Here is a 22,035-nt window from a genome sequence, read left to right as displayed (position 1 = left end):
CAGGCACAATGCTAGACGGAACCCTGGGACCTTACATCCTCCACCATTCCTCCCCAGGACATGATCAGCTGTACCTGAGCTGTTCTCCAGGTGCCAGCCACATCACTCCTTAGCAAGTGCCAGTGACAGAGACTATAGAATCTCCCCATGCACATCTGTTTAACAATGCATAACCATCATTACTGTTTCAAAGCTTTTCATCCAACATTCAACTTTCATCTTCCTGGCTGCAGTTTTAGTCTATTACTTCTTGTCTTACCAACAATGTACATGGAGAAATACATGCACACGTGTTTCTGAAGAATTGTCTTTAGACAGAAATATTAATCTCGGGGCTTTGATACTGCAATATTATTTAATCTTCTAAACACTCCTTTACTTCCCTCACATTGTTATGATTGAAAAGAACCCATTAGCCGGCTGCACACATGCATGCACACAAGAAGAAAGAAAGAATTATAAGTACAACATTAAACAGCATATGGTAAACCCACTTATTTCTGTCTTTCTATGGCAGGTCAGGTACTGAATGGGACTTATTTCCCAGAGTCACTGTTGGCAGTGTGGAGACTACATTGGTGGGTAATGGCTGAAATACTGAGTGCTCTGTGACTAATTGCATATTTGATATTCATGAGGTAAATTAATTAGCTGCTTATTCCCAATGAATAGCCTGGATTCAAATAAAGCTGTCAGCTGTGAGGTATGGTAGATGTACATGTGTTAAAAATAGCTCCTAAGGTATATATATATATCAGTCTGTTACTACAAAATTTAATTTAGCTTTGCCCTCAGCCAGGAGTTGCCTGGAGACTGACTAATAACAAAAGCACTTAAGATAATTTTTCTTTTTCTTTTGTATTTCCTTTTCTTTCTTAACAGATATATTTTACCCCTTCAGCCTTGATACAAAATAGCTGTTCAGCATGGCATTCATTTATGCAAAACCTAATCTAAATAATGGATGGCCAAAAAAAATATGCTGTGTTTTTTACCTAGTGTAGGACTAAAACTGTTCCTGGTTTAAGTCCCACTGGTGTGATTTAGCTGGCTTTGGACAACAGTCTAACCTTAACTGGCTCTAAGGTTGCTTCCTTTTAAAATGTGAAGAGTCCAGTACTACTGGAGTGTCAACCTGCAGTGGATTTAGTTCTCAGAGGCTCCAGAAATCCAGGTAACTGCCCTCAACCTGCAAAATGCCTTTCCCTCTTCTGCTGCCATGTCTGGGCTGTGGGTTAGTGTCACAGCTCCAGTGACAAAAAAGGGCAGGCTGCTGCACCATGTCTCCCCAGCCACAAGTAGAACATGGTGCATTTTGTTTGTTGTGGTTTTCCCGTCAACCTGAATTCCTATAGAAACCAAATTTGTACAGTTCCTCTCTCAGTCTACATGCATTTCTGCTTGTACCCCTTGCCCAGTAACTTCTAAGACTTTTGCTCAGAAACAGTGGACTCCAACAGAGGATTACTGGTCTCAAAAGTGAACTAAGTTCCTACAGTTTTCCCTCAAATAAATGGCCAGGTAAAGAACGAAGGTCTTTATCAATATTCTCACAGAACAGTCAGGGTTGGAAGGGACCTCTGGAGATCATCTAGACCAACCCCCTGCTAAAGCAGATTCAACTAGAGCAGGTTGCACAGTCATGTCCTGGTGTGTTTTGAGTATCTTCAGAGAAGGAGCCTCCACAGCCTCTCTGGGCAGCCTGTCCCAGCGCTCTGTCACCCTCAAAGTAAAGAAGTTTTTCCTCATATTCAGAGGGAACCTCCCGTGTGGCAGTTTGTGCCCATTGCCCCTTGTCCTGTCGCACCTGGGCACCTCTGAGAAGAGCCTGGCCCCATCCTCTGGACACTCGCCCTCGAGATATCTGTAGGCATGGGTAAGGTCCCCTCTCAGCCTTCCCTTCTCCTGGCTACACAGGCCCAGCTCTCTCAGCCGTTCCTCAGCAGGGAGCTGCTCCAGTCCCCTCATCATCCTGGTAGCCCTCCGCTGGGCCCTGCCCAGTCGTTCCCTGTCTCTCTTGAACTGGGGAGCCCAGAATGGAACACAGCTCTCCAGGTGTGGCCTCACCAGGGCAGAGTGGAGGGTGAGGATCTCCTCCCTTGAGCTCCTGGCCATGGTCCTCCTAATGCACCCAGGGATCCCATTGGCATTCGTGGCCACACGGGCACACAGCTGGCTCGAGGGGAACTTGCTGCCCTCCCCAACTCCCAGGTCCTTCTCTGCAGAGCTGCCTCCCAGCAGGTCAGCCCCAGCCTGTACTGGTGCATGGGGCTGTTCCTCCCGAGGTGCAGGACCCTACATTTGCCTTTGTTGAACTTCATTAGGTTCCTCTCTGCCCAGCTCTCCAGCTTGTCCAGGTCTCGCTAAATGCCAGTGCAGTCATTTCACCCATGAAAAACATGCAGCTGCTCTACCTTGTTCCTTATTAAATACTGGAGAATACACATGTGACACAGGCTGGTCAACCCCTGCCAACCCAGAAGAATAATTCACAGAGTTTTTACCTTCTCAGATACCAAACACTATTGTACTAAGGTGTAAAAGCCCAAATGTAAATTAATTTTGTTAGTACTGAGACTTGTGTGATTTCTCAAGTGTTCTTGCTGGTGAGACTCCACCACTGTCATCTATATTTGTCTTGTAGTACCTGGAGTTCACACCCCAGGTGAAGGCCTCAGGATTTCAGATTGGAGTGAAAAGGCTGGGAAATGCACCCAGGAAAAGTTTTTGAGATATCAAATAGCTTTTCAATTTCATTCAAGAAATTTTCAATTTTATTCAACGTATGTTTTGTCTGAAAAGGGGGAAACGCGATTCTCTGAGTGACTTTTCTTGACTCTGTGGACTGAAATTTGCAGATTGTAGAAAGAAGTCCTTTCAATGTCTTTTTCTCAAAAGAACAATATTTCATCCTGAAAACGTGTCAGTAGAATGCATGAATGCAGGACAAGTATAGGATTTTTCCTCTATAACTGAATTTCTGCACCACTGACATTATTTCACAAAACATTTCAAGTTCAGCTGTAAACCCTTTTCTAATCAAAACTGTTTCTGAAACACTTTTCCTACAGCCCTACCTGCCTACATAACTGATGAGCTTTGTACTGCATCCTGTGACTTCATTTGGCTCCCACAAAGAGGGAAAGTACTGAATGGGTCAGCACACCTAGACTTCAGCTGTGCTGCTTTGTGCTCAACTAGAAGGCTCTCAAAACAGCTGGAAATGTTTGCAGCGCTTAAAAATACCTCAGAATGCTGGTGGTCTGGAGGCAGGGGTTGGGAGGGGCGGGGAGGAAAACAAGTCTAGCTCTGCTCTGGCAGCCCGTTTCCCTGTCGCTGATGTTTTATACCAGTCTTCAGAAATCCAGCAGATGTTGTGTATGTGTGCTGGCATGAGTGCTGTCATAACACTCAGCAACCTGATGTGCTCAAACCAGATGACATGCGAAGAACAGAAGCTAGCTGCTAGGTTCTCCTCAGTCAGCATGGATGGTAAGACCTCCTTGCAGCTGCGTCCCAAGGAAAAGTCTCCATTTCACTACGGCAATAGAGAACTGAGTATTACAATAAACCAAAGTACAGTATCAGGGAATATCGTCTTGGCTATGTGCTATTACCAGTGTTTAAGGATTATGGTAAACGTAACTAACTGAAATAAGTTGAACTGAAATAAACTAACTGAAATAAAGATCATTACCACCATCACAAAAAGAAACCCTCAGATTCATGTTCTACCTCAAAGATAACCTCCAGGAAGACTTTGTATGCCTCATATCAAAGCTAACCTCCAGGAAGATATTGTATGCCTCATATCAAAGCAAAACCAATCTCATAGCTATTCATCTTCTAAGAATAACCAACATGTAAGAGAAGGAGGAAGGCAAAAAGATGCCATGCCATTTAAAACTACCCTGACCTGGAGCTTCCAAAGTAAGAGAGAAGACCTATAACAGCTCAGGCTTGGGGGCTATGCTTTTATTGGTGGGTTGGGTTTGTTTTTCTTTAAAAAACAAAAAAGAAACCAAACCCCCCCCCCCAAAAAAATACAAAAAACCCACCCCAAACCCCAACAACCAAAACCCAAACACACTAATGAGCTTAACTAGATCCTAAATTATATAAATTAATTACTTTCTAAGGAAAGTTTGAGATTATAAACAAATGGCTTTTTGATTACCCTTAAATGAGATATTAAAATTCTGGTCTTGGATACATAACATGAAAGTTTCGTTTCTTATAGCCCTGGCCTTCACAAACATAAATTGCATACTATTCTTTGAACTACAGGTGCTCAATTCTTAAATCAGGGAGGCAGCAGAACGGGTTTTTCATAAATAAGAAAATATTTTCATATAAAAATTCTTCATAAATAAGAAAGAGGTCATTCTACTTTATGTTTTCATAAGATTCCCAAGCAAAGCCCATTCTGGTCACTTCCTTTCCTAGCGCAGGACCTATAGCACCTGTGTAGGGAACAACTGTTCTATATGCAGGGGGAGTCCAACACTGAAATAACCACAGATTAGCTCAGGAATGAAACGACGACTGGCAGACCTCCACAGAGGTGCCTGGGTAGGAAGTCACATGAAATTTTCTGTTTTATGAGCACTAAACACACAGAAAAAAACAAAAGTGAAACCAGTGCATCTCCAGTTACCTGAACCATCTGTACAAGAAACGCTTGACCAGGAGTTTTGTGGTTTTTTAAAAGCTAATAATGATATTAGAAAGCTCCAAGAAGTATTTGGGAGTGGGTTTCTTAGAAAAGAAATTACTTTTTGCCCAAGGAGAGTATACTATTCTCATGGTACACACTTGTGGAGCCTAAAGACAAAAAAGGATTTAAGTATCTTTTGCAAAATATCCTCTGCTAACAGCATTTTCTATTGCTGGTACTCTTCCAGATGCTTTCCATGATTCAAAACACATGAAACCCTTGTGCTTGGTAGAAACACAAGAATGGACCTGAGCTTTTTTCTATACAGCTATAGTTTGGGCAGTGAGGTCTGTAAGGCAGAGGCTGTTGGATGAGGCTTTGGGGATGCTGGAGGATCACATTCTCTTCCAGTGCCACCAGATTTCTTGTGCAGCCCCATTTGTACTGTCTTCTACTGTCTTCATCTTTATGCATAAACCTGTTGTGTTGCTTATGTACAAACTTTCCTGACTGATAGCAAATCAGTAGGTTATCCAGAAATAATGAGTCATTCTCCTTGGGAGTGCAGAATCACAAACCTCCAAGTACTGGCCAACCTTTTCCTTTTTTTTTTTTTTCTTTTCTTCCTAATATCCTTTTCTTACCTTTCTAAATACACTAATAAAAATAACTGAGGCTCTTGGCATATCTATTGTTTTCATTGTGCCAAGCAAAGAGATCATCCTGTATTGTTCTTCCACTTTCCAACATCTTCATATCACAAGCAATACAGGAATCAGGAACAAAGACCGGTATATCCATAATATAACCAAGACATGGTTCACGCATTCAGATGCCTGACGAAAGGGAGACCTGACACTTTGCTCAATGCACACTTGGTTTTGCTGTTTTTCAGGTGCTAACAGTAAATGTCACAGCGTCCTGTTTAATCAGCTATACCTCCTGTTGTCAGTGTTAGTGCTTAGTGCTTCAGCGATTATCTCTCATTTATCCCATCCTCCCTGGAGAGCTGTGGGACTGCCACATTCCTAAAGCAGGCTATGGGAGAACGGTTTTGTGTGCAACGCCTCTGACGGAGGCTGACCCAAAAGCAGAGCGAACAGTGGCCCAGATCAGACTTTTTTTTCTCCCACAAGATTTCTCTGAAATTGCTCTGCTGAAGGAATGTCTCATTATTTGCTGGCTGCAGCTGGACTGAATTCAGAGGTGGCATCAGTGGTTCCGAGAGCTATGGGATTTATTCAAGTTGAATTTAGGAAATTGAAAGGGTTTTTTACAGTGTTGCTTTCCTTTCATAACACCAAACTAAGTTATTTTCCACCGTGTTTAAATTTATCAATGTATTGGTATATACTATGTGAACTACTGCTAAAATGAGGAAATCTTTGAGGCACAGGTCAGACTTTATTTTAGTGTTGTCAAGCTTGATATCTTGGCTCCAAGATATGATCACAATACAAATGCAATCAGAGTATTTTATTATTTTTTATTCCTTTTTGCAATCAGCCAAAATTATTCTTTCACTAATTGAGTATGTGGAAACACAGAAGGACAACCGGTGGCCCAAAGAAAGAGCAGTTTAGTTATGGTGGATCCAGTGCTCAGCTGGTTCTCACTGATGATGTGATTGCAAGCATACTTTCCCTAAGGGATAAGCAGGCATTTTACACACATTGTATATTCATAGATTCACATGTGCACAAGGATAAACCTTACAGATGAAAGGCAGCCACCTGTTGGGTGTAATGCAGAAGTTGACAATTGCTACAGACATTTTGCTTCTCCTCTGAACAAGCAGGAAAGCCCAGGGTGCTCCTACAGGGACAGATCTAATGCTCCACAGTCAGAGATAAGGCTGTCCCTCTTGTTGATTGAACTACAAAGCAAAACTCTAACCCAAGTACAAAAAATAGGACCAGGCCAAAATGCACTACAAATATTGCAACTTCCATTGAACTCTGTGGACCTTGGATGAAACCCTAGAAGTATTATGGTGTTTTCCACTGCTCATGCTATTTTTTTTTTTCTATCATAGTTCCTTCAATACTTAAAATTGCTAATTCAATGAAATCTGTTCCAGCAGCTTATATGCCTAGCTCAAGTACATCTTTCAAAACACAGGATTTCTTCATAAAACCCTCCTACAATATCCTGAGACGAGGCAGAAGAGATGATCTGGTGATACAGAGGTTAGGATGTGACTTTCCCACCTCCCTAGGGAGCAACTGCACGGAAGTCTGAAGAAACTTTTCTAGAAAGACGTGGAATGTGTTACAAGGTACAGGTCTTGTCTTAGGCCTAAAGAAACTCACAGGACTTTAGAAATATTGCAGGAAAGTTCATCCCACTTTCATAGCCTCACTGGGACATACTGAACTGAGTATGAATCACACTTATTTCCAGAAGTGCTTCACAGTATATCGGCATGAGCAGGCTTAGAGAGCTATGAGTCACAACTGACTAACAACTCATAACAGGTCAGTGAAATAGCATGACATTGGCAAAGAACCTTTCCAGACAACAATTATTAACAAACAGCCATTCAACACTTGTTGTCAGATTGAAAAAGAAAAAAAATGAAAAAGAAAAAGAAATCAGAGAAAAAGAAAAAAAAGGTGACTACTTTAATAGTTGGGGTGGTGGTTGTGTGTAACTGAGGAAGGGTTAAAGAGGCCCATGAGGGGACACTGTCATATGCTGTGCTAAACCTGATCCCACACACTACCCAGGCTTTCTCCCTCTCTGATCAGACTGTTTTATAAGAAACAGTCTGTGGTACCTGGACTTTCATCTAGCCATGGTGGCACCGCCCGATGAACACCTATTAAGTACCACAATGCATATGCTAAGTAACAGTCATATACAGGGTTCCTATATGGATGCATTTTTATGAGTGTTACCCTTCAGCAGATGATGAATGTTTTCTTTTAAAAGAAAATCAATACATGAATCCACACTACCAAATCAAAACCTAGGAGTCAAGTACAAATACCTGGCCTGGGAGCCCAATGAACCTGTATTTTGTAGCTGAAATTGCTACTTAACAGTGCTTACTATTTCAAAACATAGTCTTCCTCTTCCTCCTGCTGTCACAGAGTAGTATCCTGGATACCTCAGCCACTTTCCTGCCACTCACAACAGGAATACAACTGACAAACTGGGAAAGTATATCTTGGCAAGCATCAGTGGGAACGGTAACTACTGTGTATTTCTACACATCCTTTTTACTTACACATTTGTTGATGCAAGTGTGCGTAAGTTAAATACAAATACCACATGAGGAAGCCAACATTTCAAAATAGACCAACTAGTCTCTGCAAACCTATTTGTCTTAGGCCTATGTGTGCCATTAACTATTAATAACCAAGCATATACCATGGGAAAAGTCTAACAAAATAAAATCGATTGTTAAATCCTCTCATTTAGTGCATCCATCAACCCATGTTAGTCCACTTATATTCAGTTCTTTTTATTAATTATGCACCTTTTTCAGTTCTTAGTCTAAAAAAAGTACCTTTCTTTGTTTTTCCTGGTAACTGAAAATGTCGGTCCAGTTCAAACAATAAAAATTTGTGGATTTTTTCCCAGAAGCTTGACTGAGCTAGCCTGATTAATAGCTGTGATGAAATGCTATGTTTAACAAGCAGTATATATTAAGATGTTAGCCTCTACTGATTTCATCTGAGTAATTATTTTTAATTTTTTAAATAGTCTCTTATCTTTTATCATTATTTTTGTCCTACATGAATAGGATGCATGCAGATTTTTACAACTTTAAGCTATCCACACAAAGTGAAAATAGAGAGTACAACGTAGAGCAGTATGTGAAAATATCTCAGTGCTACTGTCCTTGGGGTAAAAAGAAAACGGCAGCATCAGAAAGTATCTCTTCTCAAAGCTCATAGGAGAACATGAAGAATTGTGTGTGTGTATGTATGTACACACACATATATATAAACCTAATATAAACACACACCCACACACAACATTTCTAATCATTCCTGTCTTTTAAAGTGAGATGCAAATGAATGAAAACTACTGTTGTCTTCTAAGCACAGTAAAACAAACAGAACGTTATCACGACTGTAAATGTTGCCTGAACAATAAGAACAAATAAATCTGCCAAGAAATGTATTTTTTCTTTTTAATCACAATGATGACAACAGGAAATTTTAGCATATCTGTTTGAATTTATTTATCCCATTGTTCTCAACTCAGAGACACCTCAGAATATGCATACTCATGAACTGTATGCTATGAGAGTTTGATTTGCAGAACTACAATGATTCTGTTTGTGTTGCAATTGCTTAAGCAGCCACTGGATGAGTTTTGTTCCTTGAATGGAGAATATCAAAATGTTTGGAAGTGGTGGTCAGAAACGTATAAATTTAGAATTAATTTTTACCAGCTCACATGGAAACTGCAGAAACCCTCCTTTTAAAATTTGCTTTATGTGATCACCCACACCAGCTGAACTTGATTGCTGAACTAAACACTAAAGGGTCAGAGCAGGGTGAAAGCATAAAACTGTCAGCAGCATTTGCTGCTGGGAATCCAAGTTTGACAGCACTGGAGTCTGGATCAGACTTTTAAAAAATGCATAGAGGTCCCTCCATCAACTTTCGTATGTTTGAGGTCAAATCTTTCTGCAATACAGACATTACAGATTATCCAATTAAATACAATTAATCTTCTCTCAGGTAACTCCACAAATCTGCTATTTACATAATGTGGTAAAGGCTGAGCTAATTTTGCTTATCTGTATCAGCAGATTGTCCCTTCCTCCTTATGCAAAGGCTGGCTGACGCAAGTCAGTGTTAAATAAAAGCCAGTTAAACACAATTATGTGTTCAAGAAGATAACTGGAATGGAGACAGTACAAGTTGGAGAAACACTCCCCAAAAATCAAGAATTCATTGGGAAGGTAATCTGTACTTGTAAAAAGTCCAGTAAAACCAAACCTGGCACAGGCATCACCATTTACAGACTCAAGAGTTCTGATGGCGTTTGCCTTTCTGATGACTATGCATGTAAATTGGAACACCAAAGGCACAAATTAAAGAAAGCTGGTGTTAAAAAAATAATTGTATTATGTATTGGATAAATAAGGTAAATATGCCAATCCGCTTTGGTCTCCAATGCGATAGTTTTAATGGAAGTTTAGGACATATGCGTCTAAGGCTCTTGCAAAAGCAAAGATATGGAGACTTCTTCTTGTGTACTTCTTGTACAGCCTTTGGTATGAAAGCATATTGGTCTGTAACTGGTTTAGCCAAGGTACTAGCACGGTATGAGTTATTAAGCTTACTACAGTTAATTTTCTTTCTAACATGAACAACAATGATTAATAGCAAGGATATTTCCTGGCTTTTAAGAGCCTGTGAAAATAAAAAAACACTCACAGCAGCTTCCTACAGGAGTTCAGCCGCAGCCTTGTCCCACAGATTTCTCTGTGAACTTCTAATGCTGCAGTTTGCATTGGAAGGAGATGTATTCGGAAATGTCTGTTGTGTTAATAGTTGACCGTATAATCGACACTACTTTTCTCCTTTAGAGAGTTCATATGCAACAGTAGCATACACTGCTGCCTAAAAGGCAATAAAGCACAATTCCCAGATGAAAATATATTTTTATTTTTCCATTATAGGTGTTATTTCTTGTATTACCTCACATGGAATACAGTAGATAGGATCCCTAATTTTTTATCACAGATCAAGTGCAAAGAATAGGAAGAGAAAAAGTGCTCTCTTAATGAAAGAATGTAGTTAGAGGACATCAGGTTCTTAATCTAGACATCATCAGTTAAAGTGATCTTGAGTTAGCTCAAAAGCAACAGCAAAATGTAGTTTGGTGACCCATTTTTATAGTACAGATGCCAACATCAAAAGCTTATTCAGCTCCACAAATAGCTAAACTGGGTCTCCCTGCCAGCACAGAGGGTAAAGTATTTGCATAAACTGAGAAACTCTTGGGAGTATTCTTTCCAAACCAAAAATGAGATCCATTTGCATCACAGAGTAGAGTAAGTTTGCTTCACAGCATCAGATCTACAGCTGCTCTACAAAGTATGCAAAAATCAGCCCTGAAGCACCAAGCTCACCTTGTACTCCCAGGGCGTGAGACAAAAGGAACTGCAGGATTTAGAGAAGTATGCTGACAAATACAGTATTTTACTCCTAACACACAGATGCTATAGCCACAACTCAGGTCTATATAAAGTAAACCAAAACCACTGATTCCAGGCTCCTACCCTTTGCTGTTGTAATAGCATTTAGGAAGCTTTCAGGAAGACCAAATAGAGCTGTGTGTGTAAGGGGCTGGAAAACATGCTGGTCACGTTACTAAAACTCCTGGTTACACATTCAAGACTTTGGCCTGGATCTGCAAGCATTTATACTCTTTGAAGTAGGTTCCTGAGAGCAAGTACAACCTTATCTTTCATGCATTCACACTACTCATGGTCATGTCTGGACAAGAAAAGACTTTACTTCCTTCTCAAGGGACTCAGTTACCAAAGGGTGTTGATGCTTGGTGCCATTCTGGGGAGCACAGCTTACCCTCTGCCGCAGTGGCCAGTGTAACCATGTCCCAAAGCTCACTGCATGCTCATAACCAGGTCTTTAAAAAGCTCAAGCTGGAATGACACATTTTCTAGAACACCCTAGTTCAAACTTATGAGGAAGAGCTGGCAGCCCAAGTCACACACAGACTCATTCCTCAGACCCCAGTTAACCTGCCTGCCTGTGTATCCAGTCTCATCCTTAGGATATCATTCTAGCTCCAGCTTCTCATTGTCCTCGACCCAAAAGCACCATGTGGCAAAAAGAGATTACTCACACCTCGACCTGCAGCAGGGTGGTGGTGGGATGTGCAGCAGGAAGGCTGGAGACCACACTACACACTGTACAATGTGTTAATTTGCCGTTGCAGCAACAGCATCGATGTTATCATGCTGGTGGGTTTGCTTTGCATGGTACCTGGAAGGAAAAGGGTGAGGATTTACTAATACATTTTGAATTAGAAGCAGAGTTGAGACACTGCTTGTTTAGCAGCACCTGGAAGTGCATGCATCACACCATGGCTGGGAGCAGAAAAGCCTGAGGCTGAAAAGAGGACTGACACTTTCACCATTGCTGGGCTGCCCTGGGGAATTGCACACTGCAGCAATCTACTTGCAAATCTTTGCGCAACTGGTTTTTAATAGGACTATGAGAACACCTGACACTACAGTAACATCTCCAAATACAACAGCTTGACCCTTCCTTCTTTCTGAGTGACTTGCACACTAACATGTATCACAACTAAAGCAATCCATTAGCAAATAAGATGGTATCTAGAATGGCACTTTAGAAGCACAGTAGGGACTCCAGTTGACAGTAAACAAGCAATGTGGGGGTTTTTAAACACAAATGAACACACGTGAAAACTCTCCATGGAGTAAAGGGAAAGCAGGCAAATCAGCCCAACCACAGGGTTGGTTGTCAAAATGCAACTACTTGCTTTTGCACAAGGAAACACATACAGTTGAGCAGAGGCAGCGTGAATTTATCTGTTCCACTTCAGGAGGTGTTTTGCAGCCCAGCCACTGAATTAGAGGTGCCTGACCTGCACAGGACAGAACTCTACCAGGTATTTCAGAGAAGAAACCATGGGTGCTGCTATTTCAGCTTTGAGGCTGAAAGCAGAAACTGCAGCCTGGCTGACCACAGAAGTGGGCCATCCTCTTGCCTCTAATTCTGGTCTCACAAGCCCTCAAGGTTGCCCTTGAGGTACCACCCATCACATTTTCCCTGCTTCCCAGGTTGTTCTCTCCCTTTCCCTTCTCCCATGGGTCTCACCTTGTGCAGGTCATCAGCAGGCGTTTCACATAGCTCTTCTCACCCAGGGCCACATCCCCTTTCTAGGGGTGATGATCATGGCTCAGGTTCCCCACCGCACTCTTGCTCTTCTACCTCTACCTTAAAACCTAGATCACCTCTGCTTGGCAGCCTGCCTTACAGAACTGCAGTTTCTGTTCTCAGGGCAATGGAGAAGATTTTTCATGGTGCCGAGGGATGCTCTTCAGGTTTTTGTTTTTTTTAAAGCCCTACTCCTCAGACAGTGTTTAGTTTAGTTTCCTCCCACCAGCTTTCTTAAGATAGATCTTACAAAGGCAAATTACAGCTGCTTCTACTATTGCGTTTTTTATTGTATTTACATCAAAAGATAACTAGATCCCTGGTGAAATTCCCTGGCTAACTATTTCCCTGTGGCACCGCATTTTCTGGGCTTGTTTTGATGGTATGAATCAAATATTGGTTAAAGGGGACAGCCATCTGAAATGAAAACATACAAAATGTAAATATGCACATATGCACCAATAAATATGCACTGTACATAAATCCATAAGTAGGTCTGATGTCAAGAAGGTGATTGAGGGTAAGTAGTAGTGGTCTGTAGGCTGGATCATACAGGGGTTGTACAAGGACACACAGGATTCATACAGCCTGGACTCCATTATCTATTGATGTTAAAGATGTCCTATGAAAGTACCTAGACCAGAGCCTACTGTAAAAAATAAGCCTATGAACTAACTTACAATCTCTCCTGTGTTGTCAAGCAAAGGTCATATCATTCATAGGGTTTGTCTGAAGGCAGTTTAGGTTGAAAAAAGGCTGGGATAAAACCAAACAGCAGTACAAAGATGACAAATATAAAAATAACCCAGGGTGAAGCCAGCAAAGACAGATATCTATATGGACAGAAAACTACTGAAATCCTCTCATCTCAGGTATCTTCAGTCTTCAGACATGGATGGGTTTTTTTCTGCCAGTAAACCTTAAAATATTCACAAGTGCTTGTAGGATTAGGGCCTTTGGTAAACAAGATAAGAAACTGATCTAATTCCTCATGTAAGGACCACAGTGCCATCAGCCATCAGGTTGGTGCATTGTGCTCAGAATACGATTCATTTAACAATAACTCAACATATAATCTTATTTGATCACAGTGAGCTAGCTAAGGTTGAAAAAGAATAATTACTTCTTCTGCTACCAATCATCAACCCATAAATTACCACAAATATTGGATTAACTTTGTCATTGTTCTGAGCTCCGAGAAATATTTTTTCACTTCCTACAGTATGGGGGAGGGGATGAACCAGTGGTAAAGATGGGGGGAAAGGAGTTATTAAACTGTACTCCAGACATCGATTACTGGCTACAAGCAGATCTCTGGATATGGTTTGACTAACTCTGGAAAGAGAAATGTAGCCTGGAAATGCCAGGATGTACAGACAGCCCTCATTCTGACATTTCCTACATTTGGAGCATTTAACATGGGAACCTTTAACATTCAGTTAGCATAGTTCTTTGAGATATAGTAGATATTTCTTAAAATTGCCAATAGAAATGAAAAATACAGAACTAAGTGAGGCCATCTTGCTTGAAATTCTCTCAAAGTCTCCAGCACTATGATAATAGTATTACCATTTACTACTGATCTAGTGTACGCCACGCACTGCGATGACTGAAACTAGGGAAAGAAATATTTGTTGAGGGTAGGGTATCATTTGGTAGGGAATGCTTACCCTGCAGAGCTTGGGCATGTGTAAGTGCCTCAGCACACAGCCATCATGCTCAATAGAGATCTTTTCTTACACTTCACCTGCCTACTGCATCACTTCACAACAAGTAAATGTGCAGTATCGTATGAGAGCAGACAAATCATAAAATAATTACATGTAGTGAAAAAGCTTTAAGGAATCATTGTGTCATCCAGTAATTCGAGACGTCAGCTCAACATAGGTATAAAAAGCTGAATTAACCATGAACCTGCTATTTCCTCAATTTTTCATGCTTAATGTGGATGTTTTTCAGCAGAGTCTCCATGTAGCATACATTTTGGTTCCTAAATAACAGAGGTGAGGTTACACACAATTCAGGAGGGCTAAAGGTATAGTTTGAACAGCATTTTGGGAAAGAAATAACCGTGCCACCTGATAGTTAAACCTCTCTTTAGAAAAGCCAAGTGAAAAAGCAATACTGGATTAATTTAGCACAACACTTAGTGCAAGGGTCAGCTAGGGACCCAGTCAAAGATCCAACAAAAAGCCTGTCTACAGTCCTGTTTCATCAGTTCAATTCCCCTAATATTCTAAATAGCTTTTTGAAGAGGCCGATCACTCCCAATTTTCTATAAAACCTGTTCAAGATCAGAGACTTTCTGACATATCCCAGGATCAGGCTCAGTAGAATTGATATTAATACAAAAAAAAAAAAAAAAAAAAAAAAAAAAAAAAAAGAGTGCACAGGCAAAGAAATATAGGCAATCGCTGTGTTTATGGAAAGAGGATAAAAGGAAAAATTTTCTGGCAGTAGGAACTATGATAGCTTAACTAGCACATGGCATACTTGGAGGGAATAGCGTGAACGGAGAAAATCAGAAACCGTTTATAATGGATGCTTTGCATGCCTAGTCATACCTCTGATACATGAGCATATATCTACACATATTAAAGACGCAAACAGGATGCGGTAGGAGTGTCAAAGCTGAGGGAGGTTGTTAAAAGTAACTATTGCAGACATTTCTGGTACATGGTATTTCTTGTTCTCGCCAAATCAAAATTCTCAAAGAAGAAATGGTGAAAAATGGATGATACATATCAATAGCTAATTGGGACATTCTCATGGACTCAATTATAGTGGAAAACTTAGTTGCAGAAAAATGTTTAATTCTAAGTCAGCCCATAGTACCTACTTCACAAAGCTTTGTTTATTTTTCATGAGATGCAGAACGCAAGAAAATTAGACCATAGGAGACTTAATATTCCAAACAAATGCACTTATTAGCGGAACAAAGATTTAAAACTGTTTTAAAAAACAAAACAAAACACACCACCAGCGTGCCTGTGAACCGCAGGACATTACCAGATTTCCATGAGAGAGGAGAGTTCCTACAGCCTCTTGCTGTGGGCCAGGTACATTCAGCTCTGGGGTGTGCTGGCCCAGGTGAAAGGCAGCCACGCATTCTGGCATGTTCAGGGTCTGAGGCTGGACTCCAAGGAAGCATTCAATGCCAAAACAGGCTACTCTTAGCCTAATGCCTCATGCACATTATGGTCAGTTCTTACCAAGAAGCAGCCTGAGGGGCAAAACTGCAGGAGCTGTGTGATGCCTAGGGTCAGGAAAGTGAGAATGTGCAAAGGCAGCAGTAGGAGGGCACAAAAACCAACCACCCATGTACAGCAGCCACCAGCAAGTTTTCTCCTAAAGCACAGAGACTACATGCTTTATACTCCACAGCACAAACTCAAATGTGTTAATGAGCATAAGCACCCACCCCCACCGGGCTGCTGGTGGGGAGGCAGGCAGCCAGCTTTGCTTCCTCAAGGGCTACCCCAACACCTCTCACCGGAGCTGGGCATCACTTTGCTCAGTGATCCAGGCTTTGCTCCCTCCCGTACAGGAACCAGCCCAGCTGAGCCTTGAGCAGACATTGTGTAGTTGAATATGGGCATGGAGTGGTAGAAAGCTACCTAAGGACTGTGTTACACTAAGAACCTGGTGGTGGCTGAAGGAGCGATGGGCTCACTGGAAGCTCATTCCTTCACCAACAGGTCTCTGCAGGGGCAATGCAGGGCTGCTGGGCACAGGGTGCCCCAATGGCACAGCCCCTCCGAGGCTCAGCTGGGCAGCAGGGGTCTGACACAGACTGTAAACCAAGATCTATTGTTTGTCAGCAATTCTGACATTATCCAGTACTTTCTTTGGAAATCCAGGTCTGTCTTTGCAGAAAAAGTCTCTTGTTTGCTTCAGCGAAAGACAGCTCATGTTTTTCATCCACCTTTGTTTATTTATAAAGGGGAACCTGACCATCAGCTCCTCTTGATAATGGAAAAAAATCAAGACAGACCAATAGGACAACAGGCTTTGGACAAAAAGGGGTAATGGTATTTATTGACAACAGAAATGGATTAAGCTGCATTTTAAGGGTAGCTGGTGTAACAAGAGACAGAACACAGCATGAGAGTTTTACAGTTCTGACAGTGTAAAGACTTCAGAAGAAAAAAAAAAAAACAAAATCAAAGGGTCTTTCCATACATTATCAGACAGAGTAAACATATTAGTGCTTCTAATTATAATTGCAAATAAAACAAACATCCCTGGTGGAAAGTCCATAATTGTCACTGTTTTTCTGTCTGCACAGAAAAAGATCAATTATGGGACTGAAGGGAGGGGGAATACAACTTTCTGTCCTTGGGTTGGACCGCACAGGACTCCACAGAAAGCTGTTGCCTTCCACCAACCTGCCAAGCAGGGATGCTCCTGGCCAGTAATGTGGGGGGAGACCTCAGTGCAGGGCTGGAAAACTGAAGTCAGACCGATTTCCCAATCTTCTTTAAGATTTACTGCAATAGAAAATGGCAACGCACAGATCCTGCTCCTCACTGTCCCCATCTTCCCCTCAGGAAAGGGAAAAGGAACAAGACCTCTCAATATCAGCTTTAGTGGAACAGAAGAAGAGTTATCCCTTGACTAACTCCTCCTTCAAGAGCAGGGGAAATCAAATTCAAAATCTGCATACTTATCAGCCAAGGTCTTTTTCTCACAACTTGTTTGAGAGATAAAGTATAAGGAAGGTGTTTTAGCAGATGGGGATCAACATGCAATCATCTTTGGCTTGAAACAAGTGGAAAAGAATATAAGGGAAAAAGAGTCAAGATAGCAGCAGGAAACAGATAACGTAACAGCAACAGAAAGTTAGAGAAAATACGTGTTTAAACTGCAGCAACATATACACTGCAATAGCACCAGCATATGGTATTAAAATGCACATGCTTCGTATGTATGTCAGGGAGTATACCTCTTGTCCTGGTTTCATCTGGGATGGAGCTAATTATCTTCTTAGGAGCTAGTAAGGTGCTGTGTTTCGGCTTTGAAGTGAGACTTTTCAGTTCCTCAGGCCTTGTTAGCAAAAAGGCTGAAGGGGCACAAGGAACCGGGAGGGGACACAGCCAGGACAGCTGATCTGAACTAACCAAAGGGATATTCCATACCATGGGATGGCATGACTGGTATATGTACCGGGGGGGCCGGCCAGGACAGGCAGATCACTGCTCAGGCACTGCCTTGGCATTAGTTGGCAAGTGGTGAGCAGTTGTATTGTGCGCCACGTGTTCCTTTCTTCCTTTCCCTCTGGATTTTATTCTTTCCCTTCCCCTTTTCATTATAACTGTTATTGTCATCATTGTTAATATTGTTCTTGCATTTTTATTCTATTTAAGTTATTAAATTGTTCTTATCTCAACCCTCGAGTTTTACATTCCTCTCCAACTCTACTCCCCATCCCTCTGGGTGAGAGGGGAGTGAGCGAGTGGCTGCGTGGTACTTAATTACCGGCCGGGGTTAAACCACGACACCTCTGTAGAAGCGATGGAGACTAGACACTCTGGTAGGGGAGAGGGTTGCTGGGGTCTGATGGAAGCTGCAAAGAGCAGCCTCGGATGCTTATGCATGTGCTGAACCAGTTCTGCTTTCAGACTGCACAGCCTGCTAGGCTTGGCTGTTTGGGTGCACTGAAGTTTTAAATAGAACATGACTTGCCAGAGGCAGATTATAGTTAAATATTCTTGTTTCCTTCCTCCCCTCTTCTTGCATAAACCCTTTCCCCTTGACTTGAGGGGAAGAGACCTCTCAACTGGAGCAACCACCATGTGGAGTTCAAGATTTTACATGGAACAGACTTACTAAAAAGTGTAGCTGTAACATCCATACTTATTCTCCTCTCTAGTAAAGTCTAAACAACAGGTTGATGCAGCTCAGGAGAGCAGAGAAAGGGCCATGCCTCAGAGCCATTTGGTGAACATTCACTTTGCTTTGTCATAACATTACAGGGATAAGATGTGGCCTGCACACTAGATTTTTTTTTTCATAGTCCTCTAAAATCTGTCTTCTTTCTGTTTCTGCAAGTACACAAATAACTTACTGAAATTTGAGAGAAATGTAGTGCTATATTTGTTACAATACAATGCCTTTCTATATGCATTTGGGCAAGGATGATAAACTCTGTTTAAAAACAGGATAACCATGATGGCCAGTTGAAGGTCCCTCTAACAGCCTTAGTCCAAATCACTTTAACCTCTTCTCACCTCTGACCTCCACTTTAGTAAAGCAAAGCAGGCCCTCTTTTACAGCCCCTTTGCAAACTATGCATGCTAAGTGCTATAAAAAAAGTATCATTATAACTATTTTACTTCCTTGTTATTGTCCAGAACACGAGTATATACCTAAGGTTGTACAATGCACAAGTCATAGTGACTTGAAAAATTATGTATGACCATGTAGATGTAAACCATAATGCCCGTGCAAAGACAAAGCAGCTTTAGCTTTACATACTTTACTCTCAGTTCCAATTGCCTGTCTGAGGGGAAGGGGAACACAGGCAATTGGCACAGCACTTCAAAGCTATCATGACAAGCATACCAGGCAAGCTCTCCACCACCACACCCTCCTTTTCAGTGTGACCAATTCAACCAGGCATTGGTCTATCACTGTATATTGCTATGGACAGGATGAATAAAACTAGGGAGTAAAGCGCTACCATTTCCTTTGACAGGTGTACAAATGTCTATACAAACTCTATGGTGATAAGGAAAACCTAGAATTTTAAGATAAATTTAACATACCTAGTTTTTAGAAAAGTCACAATATTATGCAGTTATGTTATCCCTGGGGAAATGCAGAAATGGTATCATAATCTCGATTTAGAGTCTAAATTTCAGTCTTAGTTTTCAGAGGGTCTTTAAAGTCAGGTTTACAGTTCTACTTTATTTGTAGAACTTCGCAGTTTTACTAAGCATGTGCTTGAAATACAGTAGGTACGTTATAAAACCAAACCCGCCCAGCAAACTTACGCAGGACTATACCCCTACACATCTACCTCCCGTAGCCTGGGAACCACCCCTTTTCTGGAGGGCCCCTGAAACTCCTGCCCATTCTGCCTTTGAGGATGAGGACAAAGCCAGAATAACACAAAAGGGAGAAAAGCTAATTTGAAAGTGCGGCTCCCTCCTTTCTGGGACCTGCCTGGCTGTGTGCCTTTTGTAAATGGCTCTGCTCAAGCACCATGATTTCCCTCAAGCCGCCACCTTCGCAGGGTGTGCAATGCTTTGTCCTCCCAGCTGGGCAGCAGCCTTCCCAAGCACAACCCTATTATTTCATGGAGTGAGTGGAATAGCTCAACTCATTTTCCAACGGGGATGAAAATTAAAGGCTGCTGCTTATGTGCCACACTTACTAGACCTTACATAACTGACAAAGACTGCCCTGGCGCTGGCTGAAAGGAAGCTGGGAGAAATCATCTGGATAGCAGGAATTATCTATTATAAATAAATCACATGCGTGCACACAAAGAGCATTCCTCACCCAGACTAAACACTTTTCTCCAAGCGAGGTGTCTGCTTTGTGCTCCATGAACAGGAAAATCACATGTCCCGCACTCTAGATAAAAACACTCAGCAATAAAGGAGATGGGATAATCACTTACTCCAACCATCACAGCAAAAGCCTTGAAAATTAGCCCAATGGCTAAATTAATCTGTATTTCTGGGAGGTCTGATGCCCGTGCACTTGGAAACAGAACAACATTTTGTAAAGCACCTTTTACGTTGTCTGTGCTTAATTTTGAAGGGCTCATTCACTCCAAATTACCTCACCGCTCTTCTGGAAATTGTACATCAGTTTCTGCAGTCATCACTTCCCCCTCTTACAGTACGTGAGGACCCCATCCAGCAGCCATCCGCACGTGTCTTCCACCGTAGTCGGATAAGCAAGTGCTCCTCCCCAGCAGTAACAGTGCTCCTGAGCAGTGCAACCCCTGACAGTTTGGCTGTGTATGAACTGTACGCAGGATTCAACTCTGCTCACTTTAATCACTGTGATTCTACAGAAGCAACACCACTTTGACACAGCATTCGCCAGAAGGAAATCCAACCAGTGATACAAATTTTTGCTCAACCACACCACAACAACCAGGTTTCAGCAGCTTACTCCCAGTGCAAGGGCTTCCTACAGATTGAGTCTCTGATGCTAGCACAGTATTAAATAATTCTCCCATCAGCGAGAAAACTGCTTTTCTGAGAGTGGTTCAGAGGTAACAGCATTATGGCCAATTCCCCAGCCCAATTCACTTCCTCAGTACTGGCTCTCTTTGCGACCTTGGGCACATCACTTTGGCTACATCTGAAGAGCAGAATGACAGTGTAGGTCATTGCCTGCTTACTCAAACTCCCCTGTGTAACTGTAGTAGTGACAGCAGCTGGCACAGACCGTCACACACAGCTGGTGTGGCCTTTAATACACACCATCTACCCAGGGCCCAGAGAGGGTCTGCACACTGCTTGCCAGCACGAGCTGTTCTTACCCTTGCGAGCGTGGTGTAATTAATGCCATAGCACATCACATCTTTATTCTGCAGCATAGCCAGTTCTCAGCCTCATCTATAAAATAGCAGTAACTATACCTCCTACCCCAGAGAGATACCATGGGATTATATTCATTCAGGCTCAGACAAGATGGTAACGGGGGCCGTGGGACTACCTACAAAGGGCAGATGCTCTTTGGGAACAATCTACTTCATAGATGCAGAGACCCACTGTGCAAAAAGCAGGTATAAAACAGTCTGACAATGGTGATAGCAATGTTGCTGCTATTTAAACTAGGTGTTTTTTTAAGGACATAATCTTTGTTGGAATCCATGAGAATGCACCAAACATCTTTTAGCAGTCCATCAGCATTTCCATCTCTCACAATGTCACAATCTTTACAGCTCAAGGAATGGGTCATCTTAGAGACAGGTGTTTTAAACAGGAGTCCAAAGGAGAACTCACTGTGGGAAGAGAGGTTTTCAATGCACAGATGTGACAACAGCCATGAGCCCCCCCCCCACAATCTCCTCTGCACACTTCTAAATAAAACCTGGAAGCAAGGAGTTGAAAACTGCCTCTAACTTTTCCTTGTGGTCACATCAGGAAAAACAGAGTTTCTCTGGAGACAATATTATATATACAGAAGCTTCAGAAGTTAGTCACAAAGGCAACAGTAGTGTTATGGGAACCATAAGGCCAGGCCTGTGCTGAGCAACACTGAATTCAGGATCAGGTGTAACGGTTAGCCGGGGTCCTCTGCAGAGATGCCTTCAGGTGGCAAAGCTCCAAGGCAGGCAAAGGGGCAACTTACCAAACTCAGGCACACATTCATTATGCATTAGATTACTGAGACAAAATTTTGCCATGGTTGTTACTGCTCCAGTTTTACTAGCAACAAAATACACATTGTACTCTTATCCAGACCCAGTGTTTCTCACTGTAATTTTATCTCTGCATTCCCTATGAAAACAAA

The sequence above is a fragment of the Falco naumanni genome, chromosome 5 (assembly GCF_017639655.2).
Source record: "Falco naumanni isolate bFalNau1 chromosome 5, bFalNau1.pat, whole genome shotgun sequence".
In the NCBI taxonomy this organism is placed as follows: Eukaryota; Metazoa; Chordata; class Aves; order Falconiformes; family Falconidae; genus Falco; species Falco naumanni.
This window is presented reverse-complemented; position numbering follows the sequence as displayed.